Genomic DNA, 21,367 nt, shown 5'->3' with positions numbered 1-21,367 from the left:
CGGCAGTGGATGAGGGCCACCAGTCGAGCGGAGCAGTCCTGTCAAGGCCTAATGATGCCGGCTTCATTTCGGCTATCTGCCTGAACAATGGGGGGGGGCAGTGAAAAAAGCCTTGCTGTTCCGTCTCCATTCTGAACACAGAAATGTCTATCCTTGGGGAAAAAGGGGCATCTGTCAATGTGATGCCAGTGGCGAACTTTATGAAGCTCAGCCCGACCACTGAGCTGCAAAGCTATACACTTGTGCATAGGCGCGTTATAAATGCCATATCATATGATATCATACCAAAACCACAGAATACAGATCTTCACATATGAGGGGGTTGTCAACTCTACCGCTGGATGGCACTTTCACAATGATGGTTAGCCACAAAGGTGACAAGGCCAATGCCATGTTCTACGTCACCTCCGTGGCCACAGATATATTGCTGAGCTGCTCGACTGCGAAGGAGTTGGGACGGGTGCATTTCACATTCCAGTTCTAGCGCCACAATGTCGAGGGCCTGCTAGAGAGGTTTTGGGGGCTGTTCAAAGGTGTGGGCTGCCTCAAAGGTCAGGAGGTGCAGCTGCACTTGGACTCTACCATCCTCAAAATGGAAGGAGCAGGATTCATTAAAAGAGTTGTGGGGCCAATGCTGTGGGTGTTGCCGATAGCGGTAGCGGCCAAGCCCAAGTGCCCCGAGGATGCGTGCATTTGTGTTGATTTGAGGTTGCCCATCCACGCAATCAGGAGGGAGGGGCACCCTACACGGATACGCCGATGTTAAGATGGATTTCTGAAGTCTGACCTGGTGGGCAGAGGTTCAGAAGGCCAGCCTACTTTCTTGGAACAGGGTAACTTTCTGGACAAGTCACACCATTCAAGGCTGCATTGGCGGCGGTCAAAACTAGGTCTCAGAAGGGTTTAGGGTGATCAAAAGCCCACAATGAGCACACACAGTAAAGGACCTTCTTTCACCTTCTTTCTCTTCCTTTAATCTTTTCTCCCCTGACGAGGTCGCTAGACAAGTCCGATTTATGAAAGTCTCGTCAAAACAGGTTCCGCCCTGTTCCTCTAAAACCATCAAGGACCACATTGACACCCTCGCTCCGGCCCTGGCCATTTCTGCAACCTCTCCTTTGCCACTGGAGCCTTCCCCTCCCCTCTGAATCACTCTCTCATGCATCCTCTTCTCAAGAAACCCATAGCTGATCCTTCTTGCCCGGCTAACTATCGCCCAATTTCCATTACTCCTTTTCTGGGCAAACTTCTGGAAAAGCTGGCCATCTCTCAGCTTAACCTTCACTCTGATTTGATTCTGTTGGCTGTCTCCACGATAATCAGTATGGCTTTAGAGCTGTCAGAAGCACGGAAACTGCTCTCCTGAACATCTGTAAAGATGTGCTCTCCAACCTTGACTCTAACATTCCCTCTGTCCTCATCCTACTCAATCTCTCTTCTGCCTCCGACACGGTCAACCATACCATCCAGCTCAACCGTCTCTGTGACAACCTGGGTATCACTGATCAGGTCCTGCCTGGCTGACCTCTTTCCTCTCTTATTGACCCTCCCAGGTCCAACTTGGGTCCTTCCTTTCATCTATCTCCCTTTCTACCTGCAGTGTTCCCCAGGGGTCTAACCTCTCACCCTGGCTTTTCAACCAATACTTGGCAACTCTCGCCCACTGCATTGCCGTTTTTGCTCCAATTTTCAGTGCTATGCTGACGACACTCAGCTCATTTTCAGGCTTCCCTCCGCCACCTCCTCTCCTTCTCTCATATCTGATTGCCTTTCTGCCATTCAGGATTGGTGTGCCGCCAATGATCTCTGCCTGAATGCCAGCAAGACAGAGATCCTCCTCATTGGCACACCTTCACCCTCCTTTCCCCTCACTCTCTGGGTTGCCTCCCTTGGCCCTCTTCCTACCCCCACCTGCGAGACTAAGAACCACAGGGTCATATTTTAGTCCACGCTTTCCTTCAATGCGCACATCTCTGATGTCTCAAAAAAGTCAAACTTCCTACTGCACCTCCTCAGGGGTACTCTGCCTTTCCTCTCCTTCCCCCAGAAGCTCACTGTCTCCCGAGTCCTGGTTCTCTCCAAGTTGGACTATTGTAAAAGCCTCTTTTTAAATCTACCTCCCTCTTCGCCCTTTGCAACTCATCCAGAACAGGACTGCGAGACTTGTCCTTGGCCTCAAGCCCCGGGATCGTATCTCTCCAGCCCTGAAATCTCTCTATTGGCTCCCAGTGGATACAAGGATTAAATTGAAAACCCTTTGCATTGTCCACAAGGCTTTCTGGGGCCTGGGTCCAAAATACCTTCAGCTGTCTCTCTGTAAATATCTCCCCTCTCGAGCTGTTCACTCCTGTACCTCTAACTCCCTCAGGGTCTGTCGTTTTTCAAAGAAAAGTACTGGGGGTAGATCTCTATCTTCGGCTGGGGACTTCCTCTGGAACAGCCTCCCTGCCACTCTGAAACTTGAGGAGAACCATCTCCTGTTCTGGAAGCAGCTTAAGACCTTCCTCTTTGCTTCTGCCTTTGCCTCCCCTCTCCCCTGCTGATCTGCTCTCTCTGCACCGTGCACCTGGCCTACCCTCTGACTTTTGGGCCCAGATACCTGCTCACTCTGCCACCCACCCGCACTGCCTCCTGACAATTCCATGCACTGGGGTCTATAACCATACAGCCCCCCTTTTTTTCCTGCACTTACCCGACACACCTGTCTGTTGCCTTAAACCCAGCACTTGCCACTTGCTGGCTGCACTACCATTATTTATTGCATTTTATTATTTATTATGTATCTGTTTTCCTTTGCTCAGTACTATCCACTTCTCCCCCCTTCCATGCACTTTTCCCCTTCCCACTCCCATGTACTTGGTGTTCTCAATGTCACTGGGCCTAGTAGGATAGTTGTTTTTTGTTCTCCCTTGTTCCCCTCCCTTGCCTCGTTGCACTCTGAAACACTTGTGTATGAGCGCGATACAAATAAAATATCAATCAATCAATCAATCAATAGAAAGGACACTACAAATTACTCCCAGTCAGGTGTATATATCAAAAATACATATACATTTATTAGAGGCCTTCTAAATCAAACACAGAAGTAAAACACAATAGTAACAACCAAACCAACACAACACTATTATACAATATATATATACAGTAACCAGTCCTAAAAGAGATGGCACACAGTATGGGTCCACAATCTGTAAAGAAAGGGATCATACAGTGTAACTACTTTTAGGGAGTCCTTCACTTTATCAACACTAACTGAGAGGCAGTCCAAGCCACAGGCAGAGTGGAGCCTTGCGCTCAAAAGTACAGTTCGGTGCTGGTGCACGCAATCGTGCAGTAGAACCAAAACAGAGGGCCTCATTCCAACCCAGGCGTTAAGGGGTTTACGGCGCCGTAAACGGCGCCGACCCTTAACGCCTGATTACAAGGTCCCTTAGCGCCATGGTGAGTTTAACGCCTGCTTTTTGCAGGCGTTAAAATCCATGGCGCTAAGGGACCTTGGAGATAATTACGGCACCGTAATTTACGGTGGCGTAATTATCTCCTTCCCCACTCCCATTATGCCCTATGGGGCAAAAATGGGAATGTGGAAGGGTAAATGGGAAATGGGGATTTACCGCCCCACTCACCTTGGAATGGGGCGGTAAATCCGCCAACCACCATGGCGTAAACGTAGTTTACGCCATGGCGGTAAAGGTACGACCCAGGCGGTAACTTACCGCCTGGGTCGTAATGAGGCCCAGAGTCTCTTGCAGGGGGGCACAGCAGTAGCGCACCCATGAAGTTCGTCACCCAGGCTAAGGATAAGCTACTACCAGCCCTAAGGGACATCCGCCCTGCTACCAAAATATCCTTTGAGGGAGTCTAGGGCCTTTGGAAACGAAAGGATGACCCAAGCGCACTGTACTCTAAGGTACTTTGTGCACTTACAACTTATTGCAAAAAAGTTGCAACATAGGAAAGGACTAAGGGAAACAAAGTCTCTGAGTACTGACTTTCTTTAGAGGCATGTCAGTTTTGCCATTACAAAGTGAGCGAAATCCCAGTGGAGTGCAGCAGAAGGCTGTGCTCCACTGGTAAAAGTCGGGCTAGGCTTGTCAGGCAACAGCAAAAAGTTAGGGGGTACACAACAGGAGGGAAATTTACACATAAATTGGAATCTTTCCTAATATTTGCCCTTCCCAGACCAAGCACAGGGGGAATTAATCCACCCCTGGACGAGTCTCATGTTCAGGTCGGTTAAACATTCTGGACAACCCATCTGCATTGCTATGTTGGACACCTAGCCTGTGCTCAATAGTGAAGTAAACCCCTTGCAGGCTTATGGACCACCTGAGCAACTTTGGATTCTCTCCCTTCATGTTCACAAGCCACTTTAAGGGTTTATGGTCAGTTTGCACAGTGAAGTGGGTCCCATAGGGGTAGGGCCTTAGCTTCCTTAGGGCCCACACAACAGAGAAACATTATTTCTCTACTGTGGACCACCTGAGCTCTCTGTCCTTAAGCTGGAGACTAATGAATCCAATAGAGTGTTCCTTGCCCTTCTCATCTACTTGTGATAGTACAGCTCCTATCCCAGTGTCAGAGGCATCTGTCTGCAAAATAAAAGGTCTTTGGTAATCAGGGGCCCTGCGAGTAGGGGCCTGGCACAAGGAGTCTTTTAAGTCATTGAAGGCCTTTCCACAATCCTCAGACCAGGATACTTTCTTGGGAGTTGTCAGAGCAGTCAGAGGGGCAGCTATGGTGCCATAGTCTGCCATGGAATTTCTGTAGTACCCTGTGAGTCCTAAAAAGGCTCTCACCTGGTTTGTGTTGTGGGAGTAGGCCTGTCTTCTACTGCTTGTACTTTACTGGGTAGAAGCTGTATCCTCCCTCCACCTACTTCATGCCCAAGGTAGACCACTGAACCTTGACCAATCTGGCACTTACGGCCTTTATAGTCAAGTGGGCCTTCTGAAGAGCCTGCAACACAATTCTAAGGTGTTTCACATGATCCTCCCTGAGTCACTGAAAACTGCTATATCATCCAGATATGCTAGACATAATGTATCCAACCTATTAAGGGCATTATTCACAAGCCTCTGAAAAGTGGCAGGTGCATTCTTCAATCCAAAAGGCATTACCCTGAACTGGTAAAGGCCCTCTGGAGTTGAGAATGCTGTCTTCTCCTTGGCATGATCTGCTAAGGCTATTTGCCAATAGCCTGCAGTGAGGTCAAATGTGCTGAGGTACTTGGAGGCCACCACATTATCCACCAGCTCATCGGTTCTAGGCAAGGGGTGTGTATCTGTCTTGGTGACAGCATTCAGAGCCCTGTAATCCACCCAGAACCTCAGATCAGAGGAACCTGCTTTTGGAACCAAGACCACTGGAGGGTCTGGATCTAACATCTTGTTGACCTCAGCCTTGATCTAAGACCTTACTTTGTCTGACATTCTGTATACCCTACTATTGGTAGGTACACTCTCTCCTGTGTCAATTTCATGTTTGCACCAAGGTGTCAAACCAGGAGCTAGGGGAAACAAGGTGGAGAATTTCCTCAGCAAACTTCTCAACTCATCTTACTGAACAGAAGTAAAGCGAGGGGCCACTGTGACACCATCAATGGAGCTATCTGAAGGACTGCCCTGGCACAGGTCAGAAAGAGGTTCTGATTCCTCCTCCTCGGCATCTGAAGTCAACAGCAGTGCTGCTATTTCAACTCTTGGGATGAAGGCCTTCAGCCTATTTACATGGAACACTTTTGGAGCCTGACCAGCCCTTCCAAGGTCCACTAAATAGTTGACCTCATCCAATGACTCCACCACTGTGTAAGGGCCTGTCCATTTGTCCTGCAAAGCTCTAGCCCTTATATGATTCATGAGCAGGACTTGTTGGCCTGCTGGGAAGTTGATCAGGGAAGCGTTGTGGTTATACCAATGTTTTACCAGAGCTTGCCCAGCCTTCAACTTCTCACTAGCCTGACCCATCAGGAGTACCATTCTTTTTCTGAGTCCTAGCACATAGTCTACTACGTTGGTAGTGATAGGGGGAGCAGGCATCTCCCACCCCTCCTTGACAATAGCCAAGGGTCCCCTCACAGTGTGACCAAAAAGAAGCTCAAAGGGGCTGGAGCCAACACCCTCCTGAGGTGCCTCTCTGTAGGTAAACAGTAAGCATGGCAATAGGAGATCCAATTGCCCCAATCATGCTTTAAGGGTTCTGTTAAACCGCTCAAATAGACCATTGGTTTTTGGGTGGTATGCGGAGGGAAACGTATAGGTAACCCCACATTCCTTCCACATGGCCTGCATATACTTTGACATAAAGTTGCTGCCCCTATCAGACACAACTTCTCTAGGGAAACCAACCCTAGTAAATATGCCCAGCAAAGCTTTTGCAACTGACTTGGCAGTCACAGTCTTCAATGGGATGGCCTCGGGATACCTGGTGGCATGGTCGACCAGCACAAGGATAAACCTATTGCCTGAGGATGTTTGGGGATCAAGAGGACCAACAATGGCAATCCCTAACCTCTCAAATGGTACTCCCACAACTGGGAGTGGTACCAATGGAGCTTGGATTGTTGTGCCACTTTTCTCAGATAACTGGCATGTGGCACAACTCTGCCAGTGACTTTCTACTTGCAACCCCATCTTGGGCCAGTAGAAGTACATGGACATCCTTTGCTTGGTTCTCTTAATTGCCAAGATAACCAGCAAGGCGGACTTCATTCACCAACTGCAAGATGAAGGGTATTATAGCAAGGGGAATCACCAACCTCTTATGGTCTCCTTCTGTAGACTCTGTGAGCTCACTTTAGAGGAGCCCACCTTCCCAATGAATCCTATGCTTCTCAGGATGTTCACCCTCAAGCTGGGAGCATGCCTGTGTGACTGTGTAAGCTGCAGAACCCCTTCTTCTTCCCGTCCCTCCACACTCTCCTCACCTGAGTCTTCAGAGTTGCCTGCGTTCCGTAGATTCCGCCGGCTCAGGTAGTCCCGTTCTTTTTTAGGTAGCACTTGCCTGTCTCGGTGAGAAGCCACAGTGACAACTGAATACACAGCCGTCCTGGGGCCCCGTTACCGGGAACAGGCCGGAATAAAGGGAAAAAACCCACAGGTGGGAGAAACCCTTAGGATACTTCTGGCAATGAGGTAGGTGAAGATCCAAGCTTGTAACCAGTAGGACTGGAAGCAGATGCGAGGTCCACAGGGTTGAACACAGGAGAGAAGTCCAAAGCGACACCAATGAGAGGTGAAGGGAGCCGAAGCCACCACCGGCCCAAGGACCTACCAGGCGCGGTAAGAAAGAGAGAAAATACAGGAGAGAAAACAATGGACAGAGAAAACAAGGGAAAACTGGAGAGCCGCGAGAGAAAAGAGCGGCAAAGAGGAGAGAAAAAACACGCCTGCCGCCGGAGCGGCGAGACTAGAAGGAAAAAGCGAAGTAGTGCCGAGGGATCGGCAAGGAAGAGGCTGCAGAAAAGAAGGCCACCGCAGAAACTGAAACGGCCGTCAGGTAAGTAGAAGGAACTTATCCCAAGGAGAAGGGAAAAGCAAACAGAGAAAACCCGCCACACGCCGAGGCGAGCAGAGGGCAAACGCTGGGAGCGCAAAAACCAGAGCCGCTGGTGCAAGATCCAGCAATGGGTTGAAACGCAGCGACTGCCGGGCTAGAAGGGCAGATAAACGCCCAGCAGTGCTGTGATTGGCCATGACTTGTTACCAGACACAAAAAAGGGACTAAAACCTATCTACCTGCCGGTTAGCCTCCAACGTGGAAGGAGCCGCCACCCGCGGTAGCGATTGCGGATGACAGTATGACCCCCTCCCCTCCTAACCGCCCCAGGCTTCCCTGGATAGCGGCGGTGAAAAGTAGCCAACAACCTTAGTGCATGAACCTGAGAAGCCGGTTCCCATGAGTCCTCCGACTCAGGGTATCCCTTCCAAGACAGCAGGTACTCAAGACGTCTGCGATAATACCTGGAATCACGGACCTTAGATACCTCATACTCATCAGGCTCCGAGGACCGTGCTAGGATAGATCTGGGAATGATTCTATGGTGAAGATCGGGACAGTAAGGTTTGAGAAGAGAGGAATGAAAAACTGGATGAATGCGGCGAAGAGAGGAGGGAAGCCGAAGGCGAAAAACTACAGGATTGACTTTAGAGAGAATAGTGAAAGGTCCAAGAAAACGAGGAGACAGTTTAGAAGGCCTTGTCCATCTGGGCAGAAACCGGGTGGACAACCACACCTGATCTCCTGGCTTCCATACTGGACATTCTTTCCGATGTTGATCGGCACAGGATTTTGTCCGTCTTCTGCTGACCTCTAGACTCCGCATTGCTGAAGTCTGGGCTTCCTTAATATTCCCTAATACCTCTTCTACCGTCGGGGAGTTGGTGTAGCTGGGAACCTCCGGAAACACGGCACGAGGGTGAATCCCGTAAGTGCAGAAGAAAGGAGAGAGTCCTGTAGCGGAATGCCTGGTATTGTTGTACGGGTACTCTGCCGTGGGAAGCAGCGAGACCCAGTTGTCTTGATGTTGAGATATATAACACCTTAGGTATTGTTCCAGGGTCGCATTCAGGCGTTCCGTTTGACCATTGGTCTCCGGGTGAAACCCTGAAGACAGAGCTCTTTCAATGCCCATACGGTTGCAGAAGGCAGTCCAGAACTTCGAGATATACTGACTTCCCCGATCCGAGATTATCTTATCGGGGAGACCGTGTAGCTTGAATATATCTCGAGAGAAGACCTCCGCCATCTTAGCCGCAGTGGGCAGACCTGGAAGAGGAGAAAAATGTGCCAACTTAGAAAAGGCGTCTACCGTGACCATAATGCAGGTACAGGATTCCGATACCGGCAGATCGACAATGAAATCGGTAGATATGAGACCCCAGGGGCGCGTTGGGAGTTCGACCTGAGTGAGTAGACCCAACGGTTTTCCCAGGCGATATTTGGCTCTGGCACAAATTGGACAAGCCTTGACATACTCGTATGTCTCCTTTCTAGCGTTTGGCCAAAGAAACGTTCTAGAGAGGAGCTCAAAGGTATTCTCAGCCCCTCTATGTCCGGCCGAGCGAGAGTCGTGACTCCACTTCAGGATTCTAGAACGAAGAGGACCCTTGGGAATGTACATTTTCTGTTTGTAGAAAAGCCAGCCACCTCTTTGTTGAAAAGGAGAGGTAATACGTAGGGATAGTTGGGGCTTTTCCTGAATGAGGGCAGTTTTCACCTCTTTAAGGAAAGAGCCAACAAAGACTAGGATTTGGTTGCGTTTGAACATGGACTCCCTCTTGATTTCCGGATGTTCCTTGTTGGAGTCTTTGCGGGATAAGGCATCCGCTAGACTGTTCTGTGATCCCGGGATATACGATACTTGGAATTCAAACTGTGCAAAATGATGGGCCCATCTGGCCTGCCTGGAATTTGAACACTCCAAATCTTGTAGTACCTTGAGGTTCTTATGGTCGGTCCTAATCAGAAATGGATGTCTGGCTCCTAGTAGGAGATGGCGCCACTCTTCACAGGCAAGTTTCATGGCCAGGAGTTCTTTCTCCAGTACCGAATAGTTGAGCTGGCTAGGAGAAAGAGTTTTTGACATGTATGCCACGGGGTGTTCCACTCCTAGGATGATCTGGAGCAATACCGCTCCTACAGCTACCGCAGAAGCGTCGGTCTCCAAAACAAATGGTTGTGATTGATCAGGATGCTGGAGAATGGGGGCAGTACAGAACAATCTCTTGAGAGAATCGAAACTCTTCTCTGCCTCATCAGACCAAAAAAATGGAACCGCCTCCTTCTTGAGTAGGCGCGTAATCGGGTATACTACCTCCGAAAAGTTTGAGATAAATCTGCGGTAGTAATTCGCTAATCCCAAGAATCTCTGGACTTCTCGGACCGAAGTAGGAGCTGGCCAATCAAGGATAGCATCAACCTTGGTTTGGTCCATGGCCACCCCTTCTTCGGAAAGAATGAATCCGAGATAGTGAACCGAGGGTACTGCAAATTTGCACTTCCCGCCCTTGACCAGCAACTGATTTTCCTGAAGACGAGACAGAACCTGTGTGACGTGTTGAATATGTTCCTCCATGTTAGGGGAGAAAATCAGAATGTCGTCGAGGTATATTATCACCGAGACCGACAGCAGATCTGAAAATAGCCTGTCCATGAATCTCTGGAATGCAGCCGGTGCGTTCACTAAACCGAAAGGCATCACTCTGTACTCAAAAAGACCGTATGGAGTTCGAAAAGCCGTCTTCCATTCGTCCCCATCAGTGATGCGAAGCAGATGATATGCGTTCCTGAGATCCAATTTGGTGAAGATTCGAGCCCCTTGTACCGCCTCAATAATGTCGGTTATGAGTGGCATGGGATACCGATCACGGATGGTAACCTTATTGAGGCCCCGGTAATCGATACATGGTCTGAGATCAGTCGTGTCTTTTTTCTTGATGAAGAACAGGGAGGCACCAGCTGGTGACTTCGAAGGTCGAATAAGACCATTCTCCAAGTTGGTATCCAGATAGACTCTTAATACCTTCTTTTCGGCCTGAGAGAGAGAGAACATGCGCCCAAATGGAACCAGTGCATTAGGTTCGAGATCGATTGAGCAGTCTTCTGGCCGATGAGGAGGTAGCTGAGCGTGAAGATTCTCTTGGAATACCCCGGAGAATTGTGCACAAAAATGAGGAAGCGCGTGAATACCTACAAGATCTTTGGAGAGAACCCTAACTGACTGTTGATCTTCCCTGGTATTGGGAGGAAGACAATTGACCGAACAGTACGTAGAACAAAAACTTAGTCGATTTTCCGTCCAGTTGATATACGGGTTATGCCTGCGCAGCCAAGGAATGCCTAGGATTATGGGGAAATGTGCGGCTCTAATAATGTCGAACTGCAGGGCCTCTGTGTGTTGGTTGATGACCACAGAGAGTTGTTCGGTGGTATGTGTGATTAGTCCAGACGACAAAGGTGTACCGTCCACTCCTTCCACTTTCTGACCCACCTTCCGAACTATCCGAGTGAGCCCCATCTTGTCAGCCCACAGAGTGTCCACAAAATTCCCTACCGCTCCACAATCCAATAAGGCTAAAGTTTCCACCAGTCTTCCGTTTAGATTCAAGGTAACCGATAGTACCATCAGTCTGGAATCCTCTTGGGATTCTGAAGCCGACACCGAAAGTGTGACATAGGGACGCTGAAAAAGATCGGAGTACCCTCGGCTGCCCGTCCCTATTGACGCCGAGGGTATTCGTTTCCCGCCTTCCTCTCCGGAACCTCAGAGCAATCCTTCAGTACATGTTGATCGGAACCACAATAGGCGCACAATCCTTTTTCTCTTCTTCGCCTTCTCTCTGCTGATGACAGAGGTGCTCTGGTAGCTCCGATTTGCATCGGTTCTTCGCTCTGAGTAGAAGAGAAACGTCCAGAGGAAGAGTGTGAAGGAGGGTTCATGGGATTTCCTGATCCTCTTTGCTTTCTGCGTTCTGTCCTTCTCTCTTGGAGACGGTACTCGATGTGGAGAGCGGCAGCAAGTAAGTCCGGAAATGTGGGAGAGCGTGGGGATCTGGCTAGCTCATCCTTGATCTCATCTCTCAACCCTCTCCGGAATACCGCATATTGTGCTTGTTCGGACCATCCCGCTCCTGCTGCCAGTGTCTTAAAGGAGGAGATGTATGACAGCACATCTAGAGCACCCTGTCGTGCATCCAGCAGTTCCTCACCTGCAGTAAAAGATAGTTCGGGTCGCTCGAAAGTCTGTTTCAGTAGGTTCTGAAAACCCGAGAAATCTTGTAGAACGGCATTACTGTTGTAACTAGCGGAGTAGCCCAGGCTAAAGCATTCCCTGTCATATTTGAGACCATAAACCCTACTCTGGCTTGGTCCGTGGAGAAGGTGTGTGGTCTGAAGGTAAAGTACACATTGCAGGCCTCCAGGAATTCCTTTACCCTCTTAGGTGAGCCATCAAATCTTCCTGACGAAAGAGCCATAGGAGGCAATTCCGGGGGATGTGAGGGTTCCCGGACCGCTACCATCTGTTTTAGCAGGGCATTCACCGTCTTGACCCCCTGTAATTCCAGTGACATGGCCTGAAAAGCCTTCCATAACTCCTGAACTTGATCTTCGGCTGACATCTTGGTCCTTAATGGCGTTTCAATCTGTGACTGTGTAAGCTCCAGAACCCCTTCTTCCCGTCCCTCCACACTCTCCTCACCTGAGTCTTCAGAGTTGCCTGCGTTCCGTAGATTCGCCGGCTCAGGTAGTCCCGTTCTTTTTTAGGTAGCACTTGCCTGTCTCGGTGAGAAGCCACAGTGACAACTGAATAGACAGCCGTCCTGGGGCCCCGTTACCGGGAACAGGCCGGAATAAAGGGAAAAAACCCACACGTGGGAAAAACCCTTAGGATACTTCTGGCAATGAGGCAGGTGAAGATCCAAGCTTGTAACCAGTAGGACTGGAAGCAGATGCGAGGTCCACAGGGTTGAACACAGGAGAGAAGTCCAAAGCGACACCAATGAGAGGTGAAGGGAGCCGAAGCCACCACCGGCCAAAGGACCTACCAGGCGCGGTAAGAAAGAGAGAAAATACAGGAGAGAAAACAATGGACAGAGAAAACAAGGGAAAACTGGAGAGCCGCGAGAGAAAAGAGCGGCAAAGAGGAGAGAAAAAACACACCTGCCGCCGGAGCGGCGAGACTAGAAGGAAAAAGCGAAGTAGTGCCGAGGGATCGGCAAGGAAGAGGCTGCAGAAAAGAAGGCCACCGCAGAAACTGAAACGGCCGTCAGGTAAGTAGAAGGAACTTATCCCAAGGAGAAGGGAAAAGCAAACAGAGAAAACCCGCCACACGCCGAGGCGAGCAGAGGGCAAACGCTGGGAGCGCAAAAACCAGAGCCGCTGGTGCAAGATCCAGCAATGGGTTGAAACGCAGCGACTGCCGGGCTAGAAGGGCAGATAAACGCCCGGCAGTGCTGTGATTGGCCATGACTTGTTACCAGACACAAAAAAGGGACTAAAACCTATCTACCTGCTGGTTAGCCTCCAACGTGGAAGGAGCCGCCACCCGTGGTAGCGATTGCGGATGACAGCCTGTCCCATTAGGCCTTCCAAAGATGGGCACTCACTTTGGCCCTTACTGACCTTAGCCCTATCAGGACCACCTACCACCAACATACTCTGGAGTTCTGGATGGTCATGCGGATTGAGAATTTCAGGCAACACCTCTTCCTCATCAGGTTCAGGTGTTTGACCATCTACCTCCACCTCAGTGGTAGATGAGTTAGGGGGGGGGTGTTCTCTTTCCCTTTTCTGTCTTTTTTGACACCTTTAGCCTTGGGTTTCCCCTTTGGCTTGGGCTTTGCATTGGACTTGGCCATTGCAGCCTTTGTCTGTGACCTTGTGCATGGTCTTTCTGCTGTGTCACCCACAAGACCTAAGTCTCTGAGATCATTCCCCAGCAGGACCTTACATGGGACTTGCTTCTGAATGCTCACTGGAATCCAGACCATAGTACCATTGATAGTAAGATTTACAGGCATTACTTGGAACTTGAGAGGGGGGCCATCACATAACTTGGTGAGCATCAAAGGAGCTCTGGCAAGTTCCTCTGGGTCTACCAAGGTAGAATCCACCACTGTTCTGCTGGCTTCTCTATCCCTAAGGGCAGGACTGTCAACTCCATTGATCAGCACACTGTCCTTAAAGTAGTGTTTGGTGTTATCTGGAATGCTAGCATAAGCCTCTGAGATTTTAGGCTCCCAGGAACCCAGGGAAACTAGGACTATCTCAGATTCTATCCCACTGGGGAAGGAGTCAGAGGAGAAGGATGCCCCTGTGATCTCTTCCTCCTCATAGGAGGGGAAGGCCAGTCTCACAGAGTGGACCCTCAAGGTTTTGACCTTGCATCTGGGGTCCCCCTTCACATTGTCACTTGCTCCACGAGCCACACAGGATCCACTGGGTCTTGGGACATAGGGAGGCTTATTGTAGCCAGGGTTCTGCTTGGAAGGATATCTTCCACTACCCATACATTCTCTTGGGACTTACCCTTGAATTTCTTTTTGTAGGCATTTTGGGAGGAAGTTTTATTAGATCCCAAACCCTCCTTATCTTTGGACTTTTTCTCCTCCTCCTGCTTGCCAGGAGTAGTCTTGTCCTTGTGGGACACACTGTGGGACACCCATAAATCTGCTGCCATGGCCAACTTCTTATGATCTAACTCCTTTGAATCAGCCAAATGCTGCCTAAGCTCAGGGGAACAAGATGCAAACATATGTTCAAGCATGACAAAGGACATCATACCCTCAAAGGCGGAGACCTTATAGCCTTGAACCCAGCCAGTCAAGTTTTTCAAGGGATCAGTAACATATGTAACCCAAGTTTTACCTTATTTCTTTTTGTACTCTCTACATTTTTTAAAGTATTGGGCAGGAGTCTTCCCAAACTTTAAGATGAGAGTTTGCTTCAATTTTGCAAAGTCTTCTCTCTCAGCTTTTGACATTTCCATAATCGCACTGCAGCCAAATGGGGTAGTCTGCTGAGCAACCATGCAATCTTATCAGCATCCACAACTTCGTGAACTTCACATGTTTACTCACATGCATTCAATCAGTCCATAATGTTATTCTTCTCATCATACACACTGAGCAGATCTTTAGGAAATCTTGGATGAGAGGAGGACCCAGACCCAAGTCCATACCCCTTGGATGAGCCATTGGAAACCTGAGGCTTGGCCATTTCCAACTGGTGATTCCTGTCCTTTTGTTTTTATGCCTGCTCCACCCTCAGCTTAGTCATGTTGAATTCATGCTCCTTCTGCTTAAACAGCAGTTCTTGCTTCTTGAATTCTAACATGGCATCAGCATCAGAGCTGGCAGGGGACACTTGGGACAATGCTTCTTCTCTATCCTCATGGACCCTATGGACAAGTGCAGCGACAGATCTGTCAGATCTGTCAGTGAGAGCAGCCCCGCCTCCTTCTGCACTGTCATCTGTGGTAATGGTACTGATTTGCCACTCCATGATTCTCTGTACCATTTCACTTTGTGTGCTTTGAGCAGACAAGCCCCTCTCAGCACACATCATTCTTAGTGTTTCAGACTTTGAAGCATTTAAAGTTGTGTGGGTTAATATTTCCATACTTAATGATAGGTCGGTGGCCTTTAAAGTTAGTACACTACTAATCTCACTATGTGTCCTAGGTCAGAATAATCTGAGTACCTCCACCAGTGCGCAACACTGGGTACCTTCGATCCTATCCCACTGCGGTACACCAATTTGTTAAGATGGATTTCTGAACTCTGACCTGGTAGACAGAGGTTCAGAAGCCCAGCCTAGTCTCTTGGAACAGGCTAACCTTCTGGACAAGCCAGATCAATTAAGGTAGCATTGGCGGCGGTCAAGACTAGGTCTCAGAAGGGGTGAGGGTGATTAAAAGCCCACAATTAGCATACTCAGTAAGGACACTACAAATTACTCCCGGCCAGGTGTATATATCAAAAATACATAAACATTTATTAGAGGCTTTCTAAATCAAAAACAGAAGTAAAACACAGTAGTGACAAACAAACCAACACAACACTATTGTACAATATATATACAGTAACCAGTCCTACAAAAGAAAGCACAGAGTAAGGGTCCAAAACCTGTAAAGAAAGGGATCATATAGTGTAAATACTTTTAGGTAGTCATGCACTTTATCAACCCTAACTGAGAGGCAGTCCAAGCCCTAAGCAGAGGGGAGCCTTGCGCTCAAAAGTACAGTTCAGTGCTGGTACACACGATCGTGTGGTAGAGGCAAAACAGGGTCTCTTGCAGCGGCTGTAGCAGCTCAAGAAGGTGAGTTCCCACAATTCGGGAAGGGTCTCCCAAAGAGGGCAGAACCGGTTCCAGAAGATGGGAATAGGTTGGTAGCACAGGCTACCTCGAGAAATGGAGGGTGGTTCTCGGGGGACACTCTTGCCTAAAAATTGATGGATACGCTAGAGGCCACCGGTAAGGGTTGCAAGTACTCACTGACCCCAGGCGCACTCCGGACCAAACTTCACCAGTCGAGTCCACTTCGGTTGCAGGTTTAAATACTGCCATTGTGCAGCTCTGCGGCTTTCAGCGGCTGAGTTCCAGGGATGATTCCATGGCAGGAATGTGATGATTTCTCCTCTCCTGTTGAAGGAATCGACTCGGTTTCACTGCAACACATCTCAGGGCAAAGGGGGGGCACAGCAGCAGCGCACCCACGAAGTTCATCACCCAGGCTAAGGGGTCACAGCGACCGTGTCTACTTGGGTTCTGGCGCTCTCTCTTTATTCCAGACCTGGGAATGCCAGGTAGATGAAATTCGGTGTGAGAGTGCTGCAAACACAGAGCTAGCGATCTGCAGAGTCTCAAGTGTCTACTCGAGACATCGGTGGTTCGAGAGCTATGGTGCCGTGCAAGCTGGTCAGTTTGCTGGTTGGCCCAGGAACACTTCCGAGAAGGCTCTCTTTCAGGTTAAGTTAGAGATGCCGAGAGTAGTTGATCCCACTCTTCCAATGGGTCGAAGCGCCTTTGCAGACCTTCTGTTCGATCCGAAAAGAGAGGGGTCCTGCGGGATGACAGCAGACTCCGGGTGCCAAACCTTCCATCGGATCACCAGCGGTTCTCTGACTCTGCTTCGTAGTTTCATGAGACTTGACTCCTATCCAACGTTCATTGAGAACTCAGGAGATCGACCTGGCATGGGTGTTTTGACCCTTCTCTCATCCAGAATCTCCTTCGCGCCAAAACGAAGAGGACCCAATGGGAGATCTGCTCACACACAGGCATGCCAGATGTGGATCAATCAGGGACCACAGTGTTCCCAGTCATTCCCAGCACATCAGACTCTCTGGTGCTCAGAATGTGTATTGGAACTAGACAGTCCAGCCCACATCCTGGAGGCACACACATAAGGCATGCAGAAGCCCATGAAAGCTTAGCGTTTCGCAGGAGAATACATGATGAAATAAGGACTGACCCGGGCCTGCTCGACCTGGGGAAGGCAAAGGGACAAGATGGGCAAAGGACAGGACAAAAAACCTTGTGGCATGGCCATTTTGGAGCCAGGCCACCTTCCTTTGCCAACCGTGGTAAACGTGGTTTGCCTGGAAAGAAAGGGTTAAAAATATGCGAAAAGATAAGCTGCCACCAGCCCTGTCCAAGGCACATCTGCACTGCTACCAGTCAATCCATTGAGGGAGTCTAGGGCCTTTACAAGGACAGTCTAAGCGCACTGTACTTTAAGGTACTTTGTGCACTTGTAACATATTGCAGAAAAGTTGCAACATAGGAAAGGACTAAAGGAAACAAGGTCTCCAAGTACTGACTGTCTTTAAGGGCATGTCAGTTTCCCCATAACAAAGTGAGCAAAAACCCAGTGGAGTGCAGCAGAAGGCTGTGCTCCAGTGGCCAAAGTCAAGCTAGGCTTGTCAGACAACAGCAAAAAGTTGGGCAGTACAAAAAATTACACATATATGGGAATCCGGGCAGACCTGAAGGGGGCCCATCTTTTTTCAACGCTAAACCTCAAAGTGGATACCACCAGATTCCCCTGCATTTGGACTCCAGAGCCATCACAACATTCTTGTTAGACATTGGCCTGTTCAGGTACAAGCGTCTGAGCTTTGGCGTGCTTTCAGCGGCTGAAGTGTTTCAGCACACCATCAGAGGTGTGCTGGCAGGGCTCCCAGGAGTCCTCAGCGTGAGTGACAATGTGCTGATTTATTCCCAGTCCCCTAGGGAGCACATGGCAAGGATCACAGCCTTGCTCATCACACTTGCCCAACAGTGGCTAACACTTAAACGGAGGAAGTGCCGATTCATGGGTTCCCGACTGGAGTTCTTCGGTTTTGTTTATCACGAAGGAGGGCTCTCATCGGACACGAGGAAGGTTGAAGACATTAAGACAGCGCCGGCGCCCACATCCCAGTCAGAAGTGCCCAGCTGTCTTCGCATGGTGAACATTTGTGGAAGGTGTATACAAAATATGGCTAACATCACTGAGCCGCTACGCCTGTTGACGCAAAAGGACCAGGACTGGTGTTGGGGCCAAGCTGAGCAGGAAGTATTTGAGGCCACCAAGGCAGCCCTCACAGACAATACCACGATGGCGTATATCAACCCGTCCCGGGAGACGGATGTGTTGGTCGATGAGAGCCATGTGGGGCTGGGGGCAGTGCTGCTGCAAGTCTTTGAGGCGGATGAGAGGAAACCAGTGGCATATGCAGGCAACGCACTCACTCCGTCTCGGCGCACTCACAGATCGAAAGGGAAGTGCTAGCAGTCCTGTGGGGGTGCAAGCACTTCCACATTTACATATACCGACACCTGATAACGGATCACAAACCTCTGGTACCAATTATGGGCGGGTCCGCACCTAGGCCGCCCATCAGACTGGAGCACTGGCTCCTTCAACTACAGGAGGAGTATGAGATGACGCTGGTGTTCAGTGCAGGAGTGCACAACCCAGCGGATTACCTGTCACGCCACCCCAGGCAGCCGGAAAACCCAGACCAGATGGACACGGATGACACAGAGATACTGGAAGTCTTGATAACGCAGGCCGCCGTTCCCACGGGCCATGTCAGTTGCCGATATTGTGAGGTCCACTCGCCAAGACACAGGAATCCAGGAACTGATTGAGCAGCTACGGGAAGGGCAATGGAAAGGATTTCAGCCACGACACAGCACCCGACACCGCAAGCACAAGCATTCATCCAAGGACTGTGGAGAGTAAGGAATGAGCTGGCCCTGGGTTCTGAACAAGTCCTTCTGATTCCCCTGGTGCTCCAAGAAGAGGTGCTGAAGCTGGCGCACACCGGTCACCAAGGGACTAGCAAGATGGTGGCCCGTCTGCACGAGAAAGTGTGGTTCCCTGAGTTGGAGCAGAAGGTTGAGGATGCAGTCGCCAAGTGCACGTGGTGTCAAGCGACGATGCCGCTGGCTAAAGGGCCCCCCATTGAATCGCTGGAGCGAGCCAAGGCCCTGTGGAATGCACTCAACCTGGATTTTAGCACCATCCTCCACTCGCAGCACTTCCTGGTGGTGCTGAACAAGTTCTTGTGGTTCCCGGTGGTACGCTTTGTGGATTCCACAGCGGCCCGGACTGTCATCCCTGTACTAAAATAAGTATTTGCAACTTTTGGGTTCCCCAAGTCAGTGCGGTCGGACAATGGGTCCCCCTTTCAAAGCGAGGAGCTGGCCATGTTCTTGTCATCCTATGGGGTGGAACACTGTTGCATCACTCGGTGCTGGCCTTGAGCCAAAGGGGACGCCAAGAGGTTCATACGGACCCTCAACAAGGCATTCCGCATTGCCCTGGAAGAGGGGCAACCCCTTGAACCTGCTCTCACAGACTTCCTGCTGGCGTTCCGGACCACACCCCACTCGAGCACAGGCATGTCACCGGACATGAGTGCAGGCAGCTCACGGTGGCAGACCGCACCAAAATTCAGGCAAGTCACGAGCATTCCAATGCCATGGAGTCCGGTCAGCGGGGGCTGGTGTTGCGCTCACCTGGTATCCACGGGGACGCCACCCAGCCCTGGTTGGATGATTTGCTCTCTCAAACCCTCTCCCGGTCCCTTGGTAAGGCCTCTGGTTAAAGATTGGTCTGTAATATAGGAGAGCTGGATTCAATATCAGATTGTCTTTATGTTTTCCCACCTCCCTTGGCCTCAACTCCTTCCTCCCCCCTTGGGCCTTCTCCTCACCTTAACACCGTAAAAGGTGGATTCTCCGTCCTGCTCCTAGTGGCAGGGGCATGTATATGTGGGGGGCGAGCAGCGACCAAGTTACTTCAGTGGTGCAAGCCCCCCTGTGGGAATCCAGGCCCGCTGCGACTCCATAGGTTTGCTGCTTTACTGTCTTTAAATGCAGTTCGTATGTTCCTCTTAGTTTGAATAATAATGTCTTGATTCTTTCCTTTTAGGTATGGAAAGGTATTTTGGTGTTGTCATGCAGTTTGAAGATGAGCATGGGCCGGTAGGTGAAAGCGCGGTGTGCGCGATGCTGTCCGGTGAGTAATGCGCGATGCGCAGCGCTGTTTTCGCATTTTATATTGCTAACCTGTGTCTTTTCTCTCCTTGCAGGTTGCGATGTTCCTCGCCGAGCGCCGTAATGTTCCAGTAATGATACTGACCAGGAGATGACTACCCAGGTAAGAATTGTGTGGCTTTCTTCATTCGGGAGGAAATGTGAGTAAACGCTTACTAATGCTGTCTTTCTTTCTCCTCTTTCCAGGTTATGGTATTCCAGGATGCATGCGGTGCCGGATGATGGAGTTCGTACCTTCAGGTGAGTGGAACTGAAGTCAGCGATGGATTGAAGGCAGGATACTGTTCCAGGTAAGTTTCCTAGTGTTCTTTCTCTCTCTGCAGGTCCTTGGTTTCAGGTAAGCAGGCATCAAAGAACTGGACACGGTGAGCGTTACGCTGCCCACAGCAGAATAACGCAAAGCATATTCTGCTGTTTGGGTGCTGTTTAAACAGTCTCAGGTAAAGTAGTCCAGGTAAAGTAGTCCACACCCAAAGTAGTCCAGTTAACGTAGTACCAGGCCTGCCACACAAATAAGACTAGACCGCATAGCTCAGTTCCTTGTAACTGAGCTATGTGTGTGCCTCCATGTTGGCTGAACCCCCCCAAGTTAAATAGTCCCAAGTAAATAGTCCCATTCTAATGTTGGTCTTCATGATGGTTATGAGCCTGGCGCCAAAGGCACCAGATATGACTCCAAGAGAGTCTTGGATGAGGTTTTAAGGCCTTTGACCTGGCTCTAACTGGAAGGCTGACTTGCCAGTGAGGGCCGGGGGCAATGGTCATGACAGCTGGTGACTCAGCCGCAGGAGATCGGAGACCGAGTGCTTGCCAGAATGAGAAACGCAACGCACAAGCTGTACCTGCCACATGATTCGATCCTTTGGACAGTATTGGCCCAGCAGGGGACAATACCCACTGCGACCCGGGGAAGAGAATCACTCACCCAGAACAGCAGGTGGATGCCCCGAGTGGCCAGGACGTGACAGAGGACAGTCCCGTTGTTGCCCAGGTCCAGGGCGAGAGAGGGTGCCCACCGGGAGATGAAGTTGCTGTCAAAGAACTCAGCCCGGGGTCCCAAGACCACCTGGTCCGACACCAGGCCTGGCGAGATACCCCCAACGACAGGATTGCCGGCCTCCTGAGAGACTATGTGCTGGAGTGAGCAGCGGGATCCGCAAGTATCAATGGGCCTCATTCCGAGTATGGCGGTAAGGGATAGCGGCCACCGCTAACGAGAGCGGTGGCGGTAATCCCTTACCGCCATACTCCGAGTTCCCTTAGCGCCATGGTGCTTTTAACACCTGCTTTTAGCAGGCGTTAAATACCATGGCGC

This window comes from Ambystoma mexicanum, chromosome 11, assembly GCF_040938575.1.
Source record: "Ambystoma mexicanum isolate Mex_15411 chromosome 11, UKY_AmexF1_1, whole genome shotgun sequence".
Taxonomy (NCBI): Eukaryota; Metazoa; Chordata; class Amphibia; order Caudata; family Ambystomatidae; genus Ambystoma; species Ambystoma mexicanum.
This window is presented reverse-complemented; position numbering follows the sequence as displayed.